The sequence below is a fragment of the Artibeus jamaicensis genome, unplaced genomic scaffold (genome assembly GCF_021234435.1).
Source record: "Artibeus jamaicensis isolate MK-2021 breed Jamaican fruit bat unplaced genomic scaffold, CSHL_Jam_final contig_466, whole genome shotgun sequence".
In the NCBI taxonomy this organism is placed as follows: domain Eukaryota; kingdom Metazoa; phylum Chordata; class Mammalia; order Chiroptera; family Phyllostomidae; genus Artibeus; species Artibeus jamaicensis.
The window spans coordinates 18,912,050-18,933,709 of NW_026521844.1; the positions used below are offsets into that span (position 1 = coordinate 18,912,050).

The 21,660-nt window shown below is 40.1% G+C and overlaps 1 long non-coding RNA gene across 1 annotated transcript in view; it reads right to left on the bottom strand.

The window, feature by feature from the left end:
• Nucleotides 1-3,926: 3,926 nt before the first annotated feature.
• LOC119055260 (uncharacterized) overlaps nt 3,927-21,660 on the bottom strand; it is a 34,415-nt gene continuing 16,681 nt past the window's right edge. Inside the window, exons 3-5 of the long non-coding RNA XR_008392048.1 lie at nt 20,600-20,753; nt 8,608-8,683; nt 3,927-4,553 (exon numbers count right to left, since the gene is read on the bottom strand). This is a non-coding gene — a long non-coding RNA (uncharacterized LOC119055260). The remainder of the gene's footprint in view (nt 4,554-8,607; nt 8,684-20,599; nt 20,754-21,660) is intronic.

Sequence of the window (21,660 nt, forward strand, 5' to 3'; positions counted from 1 at the left end):
GAGCATATATGCTGGTCCCACCTTTCTGGGCCAGCTGATACTTAACTCTTTTGCAAGCGCCAACCCCTAGTAGCTGGGAGCCAGCTCTGTTTCCTGGGGAGTAGGAAGCGTCTCCTTAAAGAAGAAACGCACCGATCACCAGGCAGGACTTTATCTCAACTGAGAAAATACGTCTGGAGCGAACTCGGGGTACCTACCCAGCGTTCCGTGGATAAAGACCCTGTTCGCACCACCTCGGGAGTTCACTACCTAGTGGGAAACTTGCAGTCTGCTCAAGGTACTTGAATATAGAATTGTGCCCAGAGAGCGGAGAGAGGAGCATTTGACCCAGCCTGAGACTCCGGCAATGAAGGTATCGGATAGACCCCGTTTAGGGCCTCTACACGATGAGAGGGTAACTGCAGACAGTGGATGAATGAGAGGAAATCATAAATACACACTATTCTAAATCCAGCATACATGGAGATTATTTAAGAATTACGTTCTTTGAGTGTTTTCATGTTTAATCACAGAAGTGGAAGGGAACACCATACAGAGAGAGTAGTTGAACTAAAAGCCTGGTGGCGTGAATCAGTAGGCCTCTGTGTGGTCACCGGTTTGTTAATCCAGGCGTAGGGAGGGATGTGCCTGGAGAGATGGATGGGGAGCAAGTTCACACAGGATTCTGAGGCAACAGTGTGCTTAGTAGTTAGAATTCTGAAGATATAGAGAGCCCTGCAATAGGGTTTTAAGTAAGACTGTTACATGGTCAGATTTTATGGTTTAAAAAGTGGCACTGAAGTCTGAGGGAAGGGAGGAAGAAGACAAGTTCACGACTTTCTCTCCCTAATTTATTTATGCAAAATGTTTTTGAGAACTTTTCGTTTTTAAAAGCCTGGCCAAAGTGTTGAATTTAGAGAGACAAGTAAAAATATATTGTCTTTCTGTGATTAAAACTTAATGAGGATTGGGCAAGAGAAGGGAACAGCAAACTAACACTTCGCAGAATTCAATTGATGCTGCAAGTAAGGATAATTAGCTGTGGGATCTCTGAATGAAGTAAATAATTCTGAGGGTAGGGATGGGGTAAAGAAATGGTGGAGATTTCACAGAGAAGGCAGCATTTGAACCAACTCTGAAGAAGTAGAATTGTGTCTGTTTGGATGATGTTGGGGCCCAGGGCAGAGGAAGAGCAGCTGACCCTCAAGAAATGTTAACTGTCGTATGTACCAGGCACTAAGGAGTCATCAGGCTAAGGGCTGCTGTGTGAGGAGGTGAGGTTAGAAGAACAGATGATGAACAAACAGCAAAAAAGAAATTTCTAAACAAATAATTAGAAAGTGACAAGTGTTGTACATTGAAATTAAAATGGAACAATGTTTTGCAACCTCCAATCCAATTGAGTTTATTGTCCTTTTTAAAATTTTTATTTACTTATTTTGGAAGAGAGGAAGAGGGAGAGAGAAACATCGATTTTTGTTTGTTCCACTTATTTAGGTATTCATTGGTCGGTTCTTGGATGTGCCCTGACCAGGTACTGAACCCTCAATGTTGGTATATGGGGATGATGCTCCAACCAACTGAGCTACACAGCCAAAGGCTGAATTTATTTTCAATCTCAGATCTGATTACACTTTTTCTATTCTGTGCTGCTTCCTTCACCCTCCTCCTGGCCTCGAATTTAAAGCTAATCAATTTTTGTGCTCCTATTAAAGATGGTACTTTGTCCCGGACCTTGTGGACCTCCCTCCGCCATCAAGCCTCAGTTAGAGGCTGCTTCTGATCCGTAGCACCCTATACTTCTCACGCAAGATGCTCATCACACCAGATCTTAATTACTTGTTTACAGTCTAGGATTAGGAAGTGAAATCATCAGCTGGGAGGAAGGGAGAAGTGGGATTGGCTTTGCCCAGTCGTTCTGGCAACGCTGCAGGCTGGTTTTGTCTCTTACAAAGTGAGTATAAATACACTTTTTATTCAAATCCCTAAAGTCCTACTTCCCATACAAATGATTTTTACTAAATATTTACCCCCAAAGTTAAAAATAAAGTTAATGCAGACTTCTTCCCTCTTTTTGATACAATAAAGCCCCAAAGGAAATCAGACTAATGTTACCTGACAAGAAGTAATACACAGGCCTTTATTAAGGCCTAATTAAGTCTACTTTTAAAAACTCAGTCACGGCAATGACCAGAGTCCTCCTGAATACATGTAAGTCATGAAATCTAGGCCCTATTACTCAAACTCTGAATTAAGGAAGATGAAGGAGCATTAATGTACACATGGAATTTTACAAAATCCTAAATTTTAATTAGACTCACAACTACTGTTGCCAAGGGCCTACACATAAATTGTAAGGAAATCATACAATTTATTACATTTTCCCAATTACACAGTCCACAGATATTCTAGACACAGGTTGAAGATAATAAAAATCGCTCTTTTAGCTATGATCCTGGTGGGAAGATTACTATGCAGCAATTGTAAAAATAAGATAATGAACCCTGGCCAGGTGTTTCAGTTGGTTAGAGTGATGCCATGTGCACAAAACGGTGGCGAGTTCCATTCCTGGACAGGGACTTAGATTGCAGGTTTGCCTAGATTGCGGGTTTGATCCCCAGTCCAAGTGTCTACAGGAGGCAACTGATCTATGTATCTCTCTCACATTGATGTTTGTGTGTGTGTGTTTCCTTCCTCTCTTTAAAAAAAAAATCAATAGACATATCCTCAGGTGATGGGGTAAAGGAAAGATAAACCAAGGATGGTCCAAGTGGAGCACTATAGAAATGGGTGTTCCTAAGTGAGTATGGTGTATGTGTGTGTGACAAAGACAAAGGAGGGCTTCATTTGCCCATCCCAAGTCATGACAACTAGCAGAAGGCAACAACTAGGGAGTTCTTACTTACTATGGCCTGGCAGTCCAAAGGTGGGATCGGCTCCGACCACCCACGGAACAGACCTCATTCAGCCTGTGCCCTGCCTGCCACCAGCAAAGAGCCTAAATATCCCTGTGAAGACTGAAACTCTTGAGGCAAGACCAGGTAATTAAAAAGCTGGGTGGAGAATGAACTTAAGAGAAAATGAACAAGACTATTTACCTTATCAATTTTATATGGTTGCCAATAACAGAAGTCCAACTGTAGTGGTCTTAAAACAACTAAGGCTTGATTTTCATATTCCTATCATGGTAGATCTTTTTATCAAGCAATATGACATACTTCTTTTTCATTATTTATTTCCTTCACATTGATTTTGCATATTTCTTATTATCTTTTATCATTTCTGTTGTTAGAATAAGTTTTTCTGTTATTTACATGTCCTAAGTAATTGATTTCTATAATCAGTGTTGTGCCCAGCCATTTTGCTGAATTCTTTTATTATTTGTATAGTTTTTTAGTTTTTTCTCTTGGGCTTTCAGGTCATATCATTTGCATATAACTACAAGTTTACTTCCTCTTGTCCCATTTGTTCTATCTTTTGGTTCTTTTTTTTCTTGTGCGATCACATTAGCTAGTACCTCCAGCATAGCAGCAAGAGTGTGCAAGATGATATTCTTGTCTTGTTCCTGACTTTAATGAGAATGCCTTCAGTGTTCTCATGAGGTTGAGGCTGACCTTTGGGCTTTAGGTTGAATTATATATTAATTTTTTTACCTAACTTTGGAACTGAACATATAAAATCTTAAGTTCTCATAGAAAACTCAAGAAATCCGAGATACACCAAAGAATGCCAAAGGTTAGACAGCCCTGTTTGAGAAACACAGTTACAGGCTTGTGTTAAGAAAAACCAGGACAACTCCATGACTTGGGAAAAGGAGGAACAAATTAGAAATGTCCTGCTCTGTGTGCTGGGGAGAATGGGCAGAGGGGAGGCTGACTAGGAGGAAGACAGGTAGAAGTCTGTATTAGTGTCCTGTAGGCTGCCATGACAAATCACCACCAAGTTAGTGACTTATAACACAATATATTGTATATTAACTTGTAATGTAATATATGTACATTACAAATTAATTATCTTAGTTCTGCAGGCCTGTTCATTTTCGAGGCTCTAGAGGAGAATCCATTTCCTTGCCGTTTCCAGCTTCCAGAGTTCTCTGGCTGGTGGTCCCCTCCTTCATCTTCAGAGCCAGCAACAGCATTTTCTCCTCTCTGACCTCTGCTTCCAATCTTGTGTCCACTGTCTAACTCTACTGCCTCTCTCTGCGAAAGGACACTGGTTACTTTGGGCTCACCATGGCAATCCAGGATCAGCACCCCATCTCAAGAGCCTTAACTTGATCACACCCCCAAAGTCTCTTTGCCACGCAAATGAACATATTCAGAAGGTTCTGTGGACATCTTTGGAGGGCTATTATTTACGGACCACAGGATCTAAAGTAAACTCTCTGCTTCTGTGTTTTTTCCCTGGCTGACAGGCACAGCTTTGATCCCACCAGAAAACTTACATGGGGATGGTCCTAATAAATACAGTCATCTCAAATCAACTGAGTTCTGAAATCGTTCCTGGGGAGTTCAATGGGTAGATGGTGTGGTTCCAGTGAGGACGGGATGAAACGGGTCTCTGTTGTCAGGTGACTGCCAGGGCGTAAAGGAGACAGATGTGTCACAATCAGAGTATAATCAGGACAAGTTTTAGTCCAATTTGTTTCCTGCTGTGTCTGCAGTCCCTAGAATAGAGTAAGCACCATGCAGGCACTCACATATGTGTAAATGAATAAATTCTATATCTGAGGCATGTTGATGGGAACATAAAAGATTGGTACAGCATAGGGTGAGTCAGGGAGGACCTCATGAAGGATGCTGTAGAACTTTTGAAGGGGGTGTGTTCTGGTCCCAAGAGTTTTGCTGCAGGAGTCACTAGGAGCTGCTCAGAGAGCAGGATGGAAACCTTAGCACGGTGTTGTCTCATTTTGAGAAAATGCAAATCTTGCTCACTTTAAACAGATTTGAAAGTCTTCCGTACAAATTTTGAAATAATATGAAACTCAACCCCAATTAAAATTTTTTTCAAGAATTGTGTAATTTTGGGAAAGTTCTTCTAGTTGCTAGATGGGATGCAGCCCAATTCATGAGTTCCATCTATAAAGCCAATTACATCTGCAAATTAAAAAAAAAAAAAATTGTGTAATTTCTATGTAGGCAGGCTCCAGGGACAGTAAAAGTCATTTATTACTTTGCCACATGGTGGCGCTGCTGCCACTGGTAAACAAAAACACCCCCATCCTTTACTGGTGGCCTGTGAACACACATGCAACTTCTGTGAATGATCTTGGCGCTCTTGTGACATTTATTGTTACAATTGAAAATCTAATATCCTGTCATTGTCAACCAAGCTTTCATTGAGCAATTGCGCTAGTGCTGGTGCTGGGAAATGTATTAAAAAATAATTTAAAGGGGGAAATCAAATGTGAAAAAAATGAGGTGTATTGTGTTGTTTATAGGAGAGAACAGTCCACAAAATATTCAAGATAATACCCCTGCACTCAGGCTTGCTCTGCTTCTCCAGGAGGGCAGGGGCAGGGCTGAATCCCAGCACATGCTAGCATGTCCGGGACATAGCAGGTACCAGTAAACATTTGTGAAATAAACAGTAAGCAAACATGGAGGTGGCAGCCTTGCAGATCCCACCTATATGAAATACTTAGTGTATCACCGGACACAGAAACTAAGACAAAGTTCCTGAAACTGAATTCCAAGATCACAGCTGTGCATGCTCAGTCTAGTCAACTCTGCCCAGGGAAATGGCTCCAGAAGGTTACCATGGATGAAGGAAGACTTTGGGGAAGGGGAGGCGTGAGCCCAAACTAACTGTATAGTGTTATGAGTAATGAATCTCAGCCACATATACACTTACTTTTCAAATGTTTAAGGTTACTGCTATGACAGGATATAATTTGTTTTATTATGATAAGATACAGATAATATAAAATTTGCTGCTTATAAATTACCATTTGTAAGTACACAGTTCAGTGACATTATGAATATTCACATTCTTTCGCAAACAATCACCATCATCCACCTCCAGAACTTTTTCACCTTCCCAAACTAAAACTCTGTACCTATTAAACACACACTCACCACTGTCGCCCATTCTTCATCACAGTCCCAGGAAACAACGATTCTAACTTCTGTCTCTATAAATATGACTACTCTATGTATCTCACATAAGTGAAATCATAACAGTGTCGGTCCTTCTGTGACTGGCTTATTTCACTTAGCATAATATCCTCAACATTCATCTGTGATGTAGACATGTGAGAATTTCCTTTCTTTTTAAGGTTAAATGATACTCCGTTGTATGTCTATGCCATAGTTTGTTTATCCATTCATTCAAGGAACAGTTGGGTTGCTTCCAGCTCTTGGTTATTGTGAATTGTGCTGTTGTGAATATTACCAAAGCACTTTTTAATTCACAGCAGCTTTTTGTCATTATGCAAACTCACCCAGTGGTCCTAAAAGTGCACCTCCTGTCCTATGGGGATCCGCAGAAAAACTGGCACTGTGATGTCCTCATGCTTGACATCTTTAAATCTTCAAATAGGAATTATGTTTGAGGGAGAGAAATCAGTGTGATGGTGCATCTGGAAATCAAGTCCTGGGAAGGAGGAGTGCTGCAAAATTAAGTCAGCAGCCTAGAGAAGAGCAGACTTGAGGAAACTGTGGGATCTGTTTATGCCTTCTTCCCTCCCTGCCGCTCCAATCTATCTTAATGAAACCAGTATTTCTCTGTGAAAATACACAAGCTGACTGATTGTAGAAAGGATTCCAGAATTTGGAGGGGAGTTGGAGGAGAGCTATACTTGGGCTCTGAGACGTCTTTTACCCGAACACTTTTTAGTTTAGTTCAGGTTATATTTTATTATATTTTGTTATAGTTCATTTTGGTGGGGTACCACATTACTCTATTTGAAGAAATGGTGTAAATGAAAGACGTAAGTGGATGACTTGGTACGAGTTACAGAAAAGGTACAGGTAATTCCAAAAGGCATGTACTGCTTTGGTGACCAGGGAAGTCGCCTCCATGGTTACAGGGAAGCCAGCCTCAGGCTGAACTCTCTTCACTGTCTGCAGGATGCGCTTCTCAAAGAGATGCTCTGCCATGCCACTTTCCTGCACGGGCTGGTTACGTGGTCATGGCCTGTCCTTTGATGCCTTTCACTAATGGTAGTGAGTCCCAGTGAGGTCACACAAATGGGGGTCATTTGGGGCAATGGCCACGTTGTGCAAGTCCAGTACTGACTGATTCATACTTTTTCCCAAGTGTAACACGTGCTCCATTGCATTCAGCCCATTCTCCTGGTCCTTACCGTCTGGTTTCCTGGCGTCCTGAAGGGAAGGTTCTGCTACCTCATTGGTTCTGCAGCTTCGTCAGTTTCTCAGCATGTCCCCTTTCCTCATGAGATTGGTGAGGAAAGTACCTGACCAAGTTCTTCAAAGCCATGTCAACGCAAAGTATGACTGGATAGGTAGACCTAAGAAATGTGAGCTCCAGATTGACCTGGGGGCTGATGGTGGCCTCTGAGTCCTGGTGGTAGTTCTGGCACACCTGTGAGGGACTGGAGCAGTGGTGGGGCCTTGGGCCCTAGGGCACTGTGAGGAGGAGGCAGAGGGCAGCACCTGTGATGTAGACATGTGAGAATTTCCTTTCTTTTTAAGGTTAAATGATACTCCGTTGTATGTCTATTGCTTCATGTACTGCTTTGGTGACCAGGGAAGTCGCCTCCATGATTTATAGGGAAGCCAGCCTCAAGCTGAACTCTCTTCACTGTCTGGCTTGAGCGCTGGTTCCACCCAAGCACTGCAAAGCAGGGAACCGCGAGACTCTCAGCAAAGACTGTCCCTGTCTGTCTAATGCTTTAAGTATGGGCAGAAAAGACAAAGATGCCCGAAGCTGTAGTTTCCAAAGTAAATAATTACTCAGTGTAAACTTAGTTTGCTATTTGTTGGTAGCACATCCTCCAGACGCAGGTGGAATCCCATAAGCTGTATGCTGTTAGAGAGCCGCACAGCCTCTGCAGGACAGATATTCTCTGAGGTTGTAGTGACAGGAGTCAGAGCAGGTCACCAGTGTACTGGGGCCTAAATGCAGAAGTCCCTCAATTGTATGTGATACTAGCAAGATACTCTGGTAAATCCAAATCAAGTTAGCAAATAGAAGAGTCTTGTTCCATTTTTAGTTGCTAAAAATTAATGACTTAATTTGTGCCATTTATTAAACTTTGGTTTTTAGTTTTTGTCCAGTTTCTCCTTTCCTTTTTCATCAAAACTTGTGGGTGAGGATACCTCCAGAGGCTGTGGTGAAGTAGACAAATCTTATATTTTGGAGTTGGAAAATAAATTTGGTACAACCTCCCCAGGATGGCAACTCAGCCAGTTATCAAAATGTCAAGTGCACCTACCCTTTGACTCAGCGGTTCTGCTTGTAGGATTTTACCTTCCAGATGCATTCTCGTACCATTAGTGGATATGTACAGCAAGTCACTTCAGCAAAAGATTAAAAATGCCCTAACCATCATCCATCAACAAGGGACTACTGAATAATGTATACGGCACACCCAAAGAATGCTCAGTGTGTGAGTTGGGCTGAAGTGCTCGGCCAGTGCTGGAAGACTGAGAGATCTTTACTTACTTAGAAATGGCTCCAAGGTACACGGCTGCATGACAAAAGCAAGGTAAGAACCTTTGTGCTTCCCCAACAAAGGTACCTATAGATAGAAGTACATCATACACGTGTGTTAGGCAGCTTCCAAATGCCCCCCAGTGATCTCTCAGCCCCGGTAACCATGCCCTATATGTAATCCCCTCCCCCTGAGTGTGGGTCCCATCCAGTGACGTGCTTCCAATGAAAAGAAAGCAACGGTAAGATGTCAGGTCTGAGATCTGGTTATGAAAAAACCCTGGCTTCTTGTCTTCCTTGACCCTCCTGGCTCTTCCTGCCTGTTGGTTCTAGTTAAGTCACTCTCCGTGCTCTGCACTGCCCTGCGGAGCGGCCCTTGTGGCAAGAAACTGGAGGAGGCCTCAGGCCAAAAGTCAGTTAAATGAGGCCCTTAGCCCAACAGCCTGTGAGAAACTACATCCTGCCAACACCCCTTAAGTGAACTTGAAAGCAGATCGTCCTGAGTGGAGTTATGAGGTGACTGCAGCTCCGGCGACAGCTGACAGCAGCCTTTGAAAGACCCTGAGCCAGAGGGCCCAGGTAAGGCCCTGGACTGCTCTCCACAGAAAGAGTGAGATAATAAATGTTATTTCAAGCCAGTAAGTTTGGGGGCAATTTGTTACACAGCAGTAGATAACTAGAATGAGATGTATGTTTGTTTATGCAGTATACAGAGTTTGGCAGAAATAAGGCCTGCTTGAGTGTGGTTGGTAGGCTACATGAATGTTTGGCACAAGATGGACAGCAATTTGAACATTTCACCTAAAACATCATATGGTGTGCTTGAGTGTGATACTGTTACATTACAGGATTATGTGCTCATGATTTTATAATAAAAAGAATGGGTGTTATTTGTGATGGACCCTGTGTGTCTTTAAGACTAGCCACCGTGCTTGCCACTGGGGAAGGAAGCTTAAAATTCTGGAAATCAGATGTTGGAGGGAACTTACTTTTTACTATAAACCCTTTTTACTATAAAATTCTGGAAATCAGATGTTGGAGGGAACTTACTTTTTACTATAAACCCTTTGGTCTATTTGAATATATAATGTTTATTCAACAAATGGCATTTTTAATATTGCCAAAGGAGTTCATCATCACCAAGCCATTATTATATGAAATGCTAAAGGGACTTATATAAGAAAAATGATGAACGTTAAAATGGCAATAAATTCACAACTATCAATAAATGAATCCAAAAAACAAACTAAGCAAACAAGCAGAACAGGAACAGTATCATAGATACAGAGATCATTTGGAGGGTTATCAATTGGGAGGGGAAGAGAGAGAATGGGGGGAAACGTGCAGGGATTAAGAAGTACAAATTGGTAGGTACCAAATAGGGGATGTTAAGAACAGCATCGTCGATGGAGTGGCCAAAGAACATATATGCATGACCATGGACATGAACTAAGGGGGTGAGGACTGCTGGAGGGAAGGGGGTACTGAGTAGGGGGGCAAGGGGGAAATTAGGATGACTAGTAGCATAATCAATAAAATATTTATTTTTAAAAGTTCGGAGATGAGACTGTTTCAGGATTTGTCAGTTGACCAGTTCGGTCTCACCAGGACCTGGTTCCTTCCCTCTCTGCTCTGCCATCTTCAGTAGGTCAGCCCACTTGTCAGTCACACCATGGCTGCCATAGCTCCCAACGTCACACAAGAGGAAGAGGAAACCTCTTCCTCCTGAAAGCTTGTATATCTTTTTTGTTTAAGACTGAGAAAAAAAAACTTCCTAGAAGCCACCCTGGTAGATTTCCCTTCAGTCCCAGTGGCCAGAAATGGGTTCCTGTCCAGGTGTAAACCAACTGATGGCAGGAGAGTAAGATGACAGTAGTTGGCTTATGTGGAGCACCTGGCTGACTAGGGGGTCGTTATCTGCATGAAGTCCAGGTTCTACTAGAAAAAAAGAGGGTGGGTAATAACAGTTGCCTGCATTGTAAGGACCGAGGCTTACTGGCCTTTTTTTTTTTTTTTAACCATTGAGCTAGATTGCATATATTTTAGTTAGAAAACACTACATCACTCCCAGCATCTGGAGATGTATGTTTTTTTAATTATCACATATGTGACCCAAATCTAACTCAGAACATGACTTTTTAAAACTTCGCACATTGGTAGCACTAGTCTTGTTACTCAGGAAAGATTATGAGGGATCTGAGTGAGAAAATAGGCCAGTTACACCTAGAACCATGCCATTGTACACCTAGAACCATGCCATTGTTTGCTAAGAGAGAGAGATGATGAATTTTTCCTCCTTTCCCAATTGGTCAGGACTCCAGTGAGCTTACAGGACAACCAGACCAGGAGCTGGCAAACTAGGCATGTCAGAAAAAAAACAATGCTCTTGAGCCAGGCGGACTTACCCAGACCCTAGCTGCACTGTATGTACAACAGCACACAAACCTCGGGCAATGAAATGAAATTTTCTAGGCCTGTCTCCTTGTAAAATAGGACTACGTGTAAAATACAAATAATAATTCTGAACTTGCAGGTTTCTGAGCAGATTATGTGAGAATATAGAATAAAAGCATATGGTTGAATGCCTAGAACCAAGAAAATATCAAACCTCATGTTATAGTAAAAACAAGCAAACAAAAAAGTGTTGTAATAGCACATGAACTGACAAATTATCCAATGGAATAGAAGATCTCCAACATGCCATTTGCACATGAGAACTTAATGCACAACAAAGGTGTCCCCACAAGCCAATGGGGGAAAGGATGAATTGTGCAGCAGACGGTGCTAGGGAAACTGAGTCACTTGGAAAGAAAAGAAAACCCAGACCCCATCCCACACCACGCACCAAAACAGGGCCATGGGACCAACTGTCATGGTTGGAAAGGCCCTTTTGAAAATGCACTTTCCAAACTAGCAGAATGAATGAAAGATGAATGAAAAACGTAAATTTTCTAAGAACTGTAAAGAAGCCGAAAGACACTGTATTAAGGTGTCTTTGTGACCCTCGGAGTTGGGAAGCATTTCTTAAAACTTCACAAATACAAACCATGAGGCAAAATGTTGATGCATTTGATTATATAAGACAAATTGAATTTTATTCAACAAGGCCATCATGGATAAAAATCAGATTACAGAACAGTAGAAGATATTTGTAGTATCCAAAAATGGAAAGGTATTAATGTCTAGAATATGCAAGGATTAAAAATCATCAAGAAAAAGACAGCAACTTGAAGAAGGGAAAGCCCAAAGTCCACCAAGCATATGAAGAGATACTCAATTTCATTTATAATCCTAAAGAAATCCAAATTAAACAATACCATTTATGCCTATATACCCACCTATAAGATGGGTAAAAATTAGAAAGCTCAATAATGCCAATTGCTGGTGGGAATGTGAGATATAGCATGCCCTGCTGAAAGGGAGTTACCACACCTACTGCTGCATAACAACCCCCAAAACTTAGTAGCTCAATACAAGTCATTTAATTTAGCTCACAATTTTGTGTTTTCGAAATTTGCCAGGTAGCCCAGTCTTCTGATCTCCTGACTCAACTCACTCTGAGCCAAAATTCCAGTCCTGTTGGAAAAAAGTGCTCTCAGAAGGTAACCCACTTGCTCTCCAGAGGTTTCCAGACCTCATGAAAGAGCCCCTGGTTTACCATGACCCGGCCCAAGGACACCTTGCAAATGAAGGACCTTGACCATCATACTTTGTGACAGTTTTTGAAAATTTTCTGTGAATTGAGATCATTTACTAAAATCATTCTTTCATTAACTAGTTCCACTGGCTATTTATGATGCATCCTTTTTTTCTTTCATGGGCAAATTACAGTAAAATCAGAGTTTTCTTTTACACTTCCAACTCAGTTAAGTTACCCACATAACTCAATCCAGGCTTTGGAGACTCAGATGTGATCTTTGTATTTGGCTTCAGAAAAGTGGGTAGGAAAGCAAATTAAGTACATTTTAAATTATTTTCTTCCTTAGTTATTGTTTCTGATTTAATAAATGTACCTCCTCTTATGAACTGAATGTTTGTGTCCCCCCCAAATTCCTACTTTAAAATCCTAACCCTCGGTGCCTAGAAATGAGGAGGTGGGGCCTTTGCGAGGTAAACAGGTCACGAAGGCCACGTCCTCCTGGATGTGCTTCCTGCCTTTACAAACCAGACCCAGGAAACTCGCACCCCTTCCACCACACAAGGGCAGCACAAAGGCAGCCGTTTATGCACCAGACACCAAATCCACTGGACTTGATCTTGGACTTCTGACCTCCAGAACCGTAAGAAATAAACATTTGTTGTTTAAGCCACCCAAGTCCATGGTGTTTTTGTTATAACAGTTCTAACGAATTAAGGCATCTACTATGTTTAAGTAGAGTTTTCACTCAGATTTTAAAAACACAGAAGTACTTGATTTTTGAGAGTTTTCTTTAACAGAAGATACATTGCATTGGGTGTTTGAGTTTTTTCCCCAGTTCTGTATAATTGAAATGCATATTTCAAGAAAATGTCAAAGAATAGAACTTTGATTTCTCAGTGTGTTTCTTTAAAACGTTCATTAACTTGATAAATGGTTTAAGTATAAAAAAGGTTTTTTGTTTTTTTTTAAGATTTTTATGTATTTATCTTTAGAGGGGAAGGGAAGGAGAGAAGGAGAGAAACATCAATGTATGGTTGCCTTTCGTGCATCCCCTGCTGGGAACTGGCCTGCAGGGAACCATCCTGCAACCCTGACTGGGAATCAAACCTCGATTGTCTGGTTTGCAGGCCCACGCTCAATACACTGAGCTACACCAGCCAGGGCTAAAAAAGGGTTTTATCATACTTAAACCATTTATCAAAATAGAGGGGAAAATCGAAATCCTTAAAACCTAAAAATTAGCCCTGGCCAGTATAGTTCAGTCAGTTGGAGCATTCTCCTGTAAGCGAAAGACTGTGGGTTCAGTTCTGGGTCAAGGCACATACCTAGCTCTCAGGTTCAATCCCCAGGCCAGCTGCACACAATCCCTGGTCTGGGCACTTACGGGAGGCAACCAGTCAGTGAGTGCTTCTCTCTCACATTGATGTTTCTCTCCCTCCCTTCCTCTCTCTCTAAAAAGCAATGAAAGAAAAATGTCCTTGGATGAGGATTTTTTTAAAAATTAGTAAATCCAGACACTGTACTTGACAATCAAATAAATAAATACAAAAATAGTTCTCTTTAGTACTGAATGGAAACACTGTAACTCTCAACCCCAGAAAGCAAGAAGAGTTGCAGAACCTCGGAAGACATTTACTGTGAAGTGGTGGCAAAGAAGCTCTACAGAGTCGTGATAAGAAGAAATGCCCTATATAGAAGTCATTAAATGCTTTACTTAGTTTTATTGGATTAACAATGTATGTAATTTATAAATTGTCAAAGGTACAAAATGGTATACAGTGAAAGGTAAAGTCTCCTTTCTCCCACAATACGCACTTCTCCTTTGGAGGCTCCCACTGTTACTAATTTCTTACATACCCTTCAAAAAGCCTATACCGCTATAAATATGTGAGTGAGTAAATACATTGAGCTTTCCTCCCACAGAAATGGCAGTGCGCTACACACACTGATCTCACTTGGTTTCTTTTTTAAACAACTTCATGATGTATCTTGGAGACCCTTCTCTGTACTTATAGGTCTGCCTTATTTTAGTGGCTGCCTGCTGTGAAGTTGTGTGATTATTTTATAATTCTATTGAAATTATACACATCATCTATTTCATCACTCTTAGTGGCCATTTAAATTATTTTCAGTCTTCATCTTTTATGAACATTATTGTGATGAATACCTTTTACATATGTCATTTTACACAATGTGTATCTGTAGGCAAAATACCAGGATTAAGTCAAAGAATATACACAATTAACGTTCTGCTGGACACTACCAATTTGTCTTCCATAAAGGTCGTACTAACTACATTCCACTACCTTCCTTTTTCAAACCTTGCACACCCAGGTTTTTCATCTTGTTTTTATCTTGGCGTATCAGCTACATGAAAAATGGTATCTCCTTGTACTTTGTTTTGTGTTTCTCGTATTGGAAGTGAGTTGAGCATTTTTTACATTTTTAAGAGAAGGGCTGGCCTTACTCAGGGTGAACTCCAGTGTGAAAGGGGGTAGAATGTTGAGCCATTATCAGCCACGTTAAGACCAGAGCGGAGTGCGTCCTGAACTGCCTCCACAGACAAAGGCCATCTAACATCCACCCGCACCACTGTTTCCTGCGCTGGGCCCCAGACCCGCCACAGGTCAAACTGAAAACACACACGTCCCCTGGGACCAAAACAGACCAAAGTGAGGCCCTTGTTTTCCAAATGCCTCCTTAATCCTCAGCCCTGCGCTCCCTGGGTCCCCGCCTCACCCTTTTCCCCCGTGCTTTTTAGATCAACTCTGTCCAACGGAAATATAACATGAGCTACATGTGTAATTTAAAATTTTCTGGGGCCTACACTTGAAAAGTAGAATTTTAACCATTATATTTATATATAATATATTCAAAACATCATTTCAACATGTAACCCATACAAAAATTATTAATATTTTACATTCTTTTCAGACTGAGCCTTTGTAATCCGGTGCGTATTTATACTCTTAGCACATCTCAAGCTGCATTTCAACGGCCCAGTAGTGGCACAGGCTAGACCTGTCTTGCCCAGTAGAACTCTGTAATGTTAGATCCATGTTCCGTAAATACCCTCCACCCTCCTATACATTCAGTCTTTCCCTGGAGCACTTCTCCCTCTTCCACCAGGAAGAGGAAGTCCAGACCCTCTCCCAAGGTCACTGCACCACCCCCAGGCATTTCTAGTGGAGGCCACTTGATTCTTCTGTGTACCAGAACTTCTTTGTGTGCAAGTCTGTTTGCAGGATGAATTTACAAAAGGGAAACTGCACAGTGAAACAATATTTACATTGCTAATTTGGATAGATATTGTCAAATTGTCTTCTTTGGGTGCTATACCAATTCATACTCCTATCGGTGCTTATGTTTGTTTTTAACTGCTACATAATATTCTGAAGTACAAAGGATATACACCATAGTGCATAGGCCCCTTCTGACACAAGACATTAGGCTGTTTTTTTTTCAATTGTATCACAAACAATGCTGCAATAAACATCCTTGTATGTGCTCCCTTGTGCATATATTTCTCTAGGATAATCAAAGAAAACCAAGAGCAGAAAGGAAGCAGCTGTAGCCCAGAGGCTCCAAGGTGGAACAGAGCTCAGAATAATGAGAAATGGGGAGAGAGCAGGTGTGTCTGGAACACAGGGAGAGGCTGGAGACCACACAACACACATGGGCAGCTCCCTAACAGGGCCATGGCCATTGGTAAGGATTTGGATTTGATTCTAAGATCAAGGTTATCTGATCTGTATTTTAAAAGATCACTGTCTGCTGCATGGAAAATGGCTTTGAAGGAAAGAGTGGGAGCAGGAAATCAAGCAATAACAACTCTCAGAAAGCGGCACCAGAAGCCTGGCTGAAGGGAAAGGAAAAATCCTCAGCAGGTTGCACCAAATGGAATGAAACACAAAGTGCCTTGCTTCTAGCAGAGGAAGCTGTGGAGCGCAGTGAGGGACACGTGGATCCACAAGGCGGACGCAGCCTCTGCCATCTAGGAGTTTACACTCTAGCAAAGAATAGCGAGATCCAGCAAATAATTTCTACTGGTGCAGGCAACAGTCCTGGGAAAAGAGAACAGAGCACAGGCCTTGACATCAGGCTGTTTGCATTCAAAACTCTGCTCTTCCACCTACCAGCTGGGTTACATTGGTCCTACCTCTCTCTCTGTCTCCCTCTGTCTCCCTGTAAGTGTTCGTGAGAAGATTAAATGAGATCAATTTTTGAAAAGCACTTAACACTGGTAAAAAGGAGATACTGAATTATATTTGGTGAATAAATGGGGGAAATTTTTCCCTTTCTTTGCCATCTGTCTTCTTGTGCCTCTGCCAGGCTTTCCAGGCAATCATTTTGGTTCTAAATTCCTGCCACCTGCTCCAACGACAGAATGTGGTTGGTTACCGTTGATTCAACCCAGCCCACTAACCCTTTGCATATGGTTTTGCCAGAATCATGAGTTGCCAAGTAATGCAAATTAATTGCTTACACTCCCTTGGGCTTATTCTCTCCCCAACATTATCCTTTATAAAAACAAGTATTTTTCCCTTTCTCACCCTTTTAATCATAGAGAATTTAAAATATACTAGAAACAGTAAATTTATTTGATTAATGGATACCAAATTATTATGGTTTATTGTTTTAGACCACAGTTTCATGGGAACTTTAATAAATGTGATTGCTTTTGCTTGAGTATTAGTTAATCCTGTGGTTTAGTGCACTGAGAACGGAACATGCTGTTCCACTGACTAGCGAAAAAATGAAAGGACATAATTTTACAAAAGTATGTATGTTGAAAAGACTAAGGTAGTTTTAAAATCTCCCGTGCTCCTGGCACATATCACAAAGGTGTTCTTAAGTGTAATTTCTTTTTCCAGTAAGTTCTCTGTGTAGATTTTTTTAAATTTAAAATGGAAATCTGAAGACTAGTGCTCTGAAATTCTGAAATAATATGAGTTATTCCTAGCTATTGTTTAAAAAGCTTTCTTTGGCTTAGAGGCCTTAATTAAGATGATTTATTTTGGCAGTTATGGGATTTTACACTCTTTGTAAGTAACTAATTCAAAACTGACAAAGTAGTATGATGATAATAGATATAGTAGCTTGTTGGTTCAGGTCGTAGCCACAGTTGGGGGATAAAATATTATTATTTACCAAATCACCAGAGCTTTCCACTCAAGGACAACAGATTGCCAAAGTGTCAAATCAAATGTTAACTCTCATGTGTATCCTTCCATATCTTCCACTGCCCTTATACAAACTTCTATCTATCTATATAAATGCACACATAAGCAGGGCAGTTTTTCCCTATTTCTTGTTTAGTAACATGAAATTAAAGGCTCTGGTTTAAGAGACTGAATCAAACATACACAATGGCCACCTGTTGCTCTAGAGTCCATTATTATATAGACATTTTTTAAAGAGGAGGGGTGAATAAAATTAAGCAACAAAGAGAATAGGTGAGGAAGTCACCAATGGAACATACAATTCTGGCAAATACAAAAAAACAGCAGAGAAAGCCAAAACCCAGAATATATCAGGGACAAGGATACAGATATGATGAGAGAGAAACCTGGTATGGACATTTAATGAAAACATCACCTACATTTATTTACTTATATACGTATGTATGTATCTATGTGTTTGCATTTTAAAACTTCTGAATTCTTTATTTCTGGAATTTTCCATTTAATATTCTTGGACTGTGGGTAACTGACACCATGGAAAGCAAAACCGCAGATCAAGGGGGACTACTTTTTTTGGAGTATCTTGAATTCCAATCAACTTTAGAACAATTGGTTGACATTAATGCTAAAAAGAAGGTAAAAAAACACTCACATAAGACAAATCTCTTTTAATGAAATGAGAAGAACATTTCATATTTTGTGACTATTTGAAACGTCCAGGAGAGCGAGATCCCATCTTTCCTCTAGAAGCACGTGCAGGCTTCTTCCCTTGGTTTGGCAATATTTTCGATAATCTTCCTGAATGGTGTTTACTTTGACTTCTTGGGCTAGCTGAGCTTCTTCCACAGATCTAGTCCCTTCTTTCACTAAATCACTCTTTAGCAAGATGGAATTCTTGCTAAAAGAAAAAGTTCTTTTCTTGCTGATGAAAAAGTTCTGTATTTGGTATCACATTAAGGTTTGATGCTCATTATGTCAAGGCTTATGGTAGCAGACTATCCATTTGAGCCCGGCCTGTACCGATGTTCCCACTCTCATGTGGCCAAGCCATGGAATGTAACAAGTTCCACTCCTACGATGGTAGAGGTGATTTTGTTTTGAAATTGCTGAAGGGATCCTGGTTTCCCTCAGAAGGGCCATCTGGGCCACAGGAGATTACTACACCGGAAGATAGCACACCGGAGTGTTCAGTAAATGTTGGCCATTATGTCATGGCTCGGGAACTTTCTTTTGTACCCCAGGTCGATACAGGCATGTGTGATTTGTTCCTTTGTAGAAATGCACTCTATTACATAACTCAGTCATCCATTACCTTGTTTAAGAAATCTTCATATTATTTTCAGGTTTCATTTTTTCTTTTGTTTTGTTTTTGAGGAAGTGGCCTACAAAAAATGATGCAACAAATTCCCTTATACACCTATCCTGTAATTATTGGCACTTGTATTTCTACAGGCTAGATTTTCAAAAGTAGGATTGCTGGGTCAAAATGTATGTGTAAGTTGTATTATAATTGATTCGCCAACTTTCCAAGATTGAACTTTCCAAGAACTGTGTCAGACATGCTCTGGCCCACAGCACTGATGACTGCCTCTTCCCCAGCCAGAGCTGGATGGTACCAGTCTCACAAATCGATAAACTTACAAACTTATGTCAGTCTGATGGATTAAAAAAATAGCTCACTACTACTGCAATTTGCATTTTCCTGGCCTAGTATAGTTGAGCGTCTTTTTATACATTTATCAGCTAAATGAAATTCATTTGTGAACTAATTTTTCATATCCTGAGCCCATTTTCTTTTTTTATTCTTTTATCAGATTGTAGGAGTTCTTTGTATTTTAAAGATGTTTTCTTATCTGTCCTATATTGACTTCGAGACCACTGTTTTCTAGGCAGAAGTTTCTAATTTTTATGTTGTTGAATTCATCAGATTTTTCTTTTATAGCCAGTGGGTCTTCCATCTTGCTACAGGTTAAATTTCCCCCAAACCGAGACTACACAAATACTCTCCTATATTTCCTTGTTATTTTATTGTTTTATGCTTTAAGTTTAGCTCTTTAATCCATCTGGGACTTGTTTCATATAATATGAAGAAGTAATAATGAGTCATAATAAGAACAAGCATTTACTGAGCAATTATTTGTGGCAGGCGCTGTGTACTTTATAGACTTTAGGATTAGAGATAAGAAAACTAAGAACTAGAGAATTTAAGGAACCAGCCAAGTTTACCCAGCCAGGGCACAAACCTAGGATCTGAACCCAAACAAACTCACTCAGGATCTTGTCCTTCTAAATATCCAGATGAGCAGTTAACTATGCCAACCCCACCTAACACACACCCTTCCCCACATAATTAAAGTACAAATCCACGATACAAGTCCTAATATAGAGTCAGTATATCTCTGAATTATATTGCAATTGTGTTGTGTTGCAACTATATTATTTTGATTTTAGGAGTTTCATAGTAAGTTTTGTTCTCTCTACTAAGGTAAGTGCTCCTTTACCACTCTTCCAAATGTATCCAACAAACTTTTTTTAAAGATTTTATTTATTTATATTTAGAGAGGAAGGGAAGGAGAGAGGGAGAAAAATATTGATGTATGGTGGTTACTTCTTGTGCTTCCCCTACTGGGAACTGGTCTGCAACCCAGGCATGTGCCCTGACTGAGAATCAAACCACCATCCTTTGGTTCGCAGACCCGCGCTCAATCCACTGAGCTGTGCCAGCCAGGGCTATCCAATAAACTTTTAAATATTTTTATTCCACACAAATATTTAAATCATTGTCTAATTTCTAACAAAATGTATCTTGATGTCTTCATTTCTATTACATTAATTGTATCTCTTAGTTTGTTAAGAATCGACATTTAATCCTTCTACCCATATATATAGTATATGCTCCATTTATTTAGGTACTTGAATAAAATGTTAATTTTAAAAAACATAATTCTTGTGCCTTTATCATTGATTTTGTTCTATGTTATTTTATAATTTTTGTCACTATTAGGAATGGTATTTTTTTCCATATCTAACAGATAACTGTTAATATAGAAGAAAGCTAATGATCTGAGTATATACATCTGGTATTTATCAACTGACCTAAAATTTCTAATTTTCTAATTGTTTTTTAATTGAACTGTTTGCATTTTTTAGGCATATGGTCACACCACTGCGAAATGCTTACCTTTAAGCTTCGTGGAGGAGTCTTATCACATTTGTTAAAGTCTTCCAGCTTTGTCACTAATTTTAACGGCAGTCACTTTACTGTTTCTCTCAGGCAGATGCTCTCGCTGACTGTAATTCAGTCTTTGGCTGGTGCACGTAGTTTCCTTCTGTTCCTGTAATACTTGGAACTTGTATTAGAAAACCTACTTAACGTTACCAAATTTTCACTTATTGCTACAATAACATAATTTTTACCTTTAATTAGATAATATTCGAAGTTGATACGTGTTCCTACTGTTCTAAAACATTACAATTCTGGAATAAGCACTCCATGATTATTATCATGCTTTCCAATCCATTCCAGATCATGAAAAAAGGCAGAAAGCCCACTCTGTTCACCGTATATGTATCCCCTTAGTACCAAAACTTGCTACAAAATATGTAACACAACAATTATAAAATAATTTTACTTATGAAGATATAAACAATTCTAAATAAAATATTAGTAAATTAAATCAACCAGTGGGTTAAAAGAATGATAGCAAATGATATGAGAGTATAATTAAAAGACTTAAGACATTCAAAAGCAACAAAAAATGCTACAGTAAAAGTATCTCAAAAAATGGCTACATATCAGAATTCAATAATATCAAAAAAAGTGGCTTTCTACACTAACAACCAGTTTGAATAGAAATAGAAAAAACAGTATCCTATTCATAGCATAGATGTTTTTTAACCAAATTTTTGAGAGAAAAATTATTTTCAGTGTCACTTGTGGATTTGTGAAACATGATCTTGAAAATTGAAAGTAAACGTGGGTGAGGCCCCGAGTGTTGTCTAATGATTAATTCATGCCAGACTCTTTACAGATGGGCCCTTGGGTACTGACTCATCACACCTCCATTCCCTCAACCACCAGCCAAATTCAAAACGATCCTCAAGTTTCCCTGAAAATTACTGATGAAATTGAGTTTCACAGGAGAATTTGTGAAATTAATTTCCTTTGTTTGGACTGGTCTTTACAATAAGGACATAGCTGGTGTGCACTTTAAGTCTGCTAAACTCTGTGTTGTCACCCTT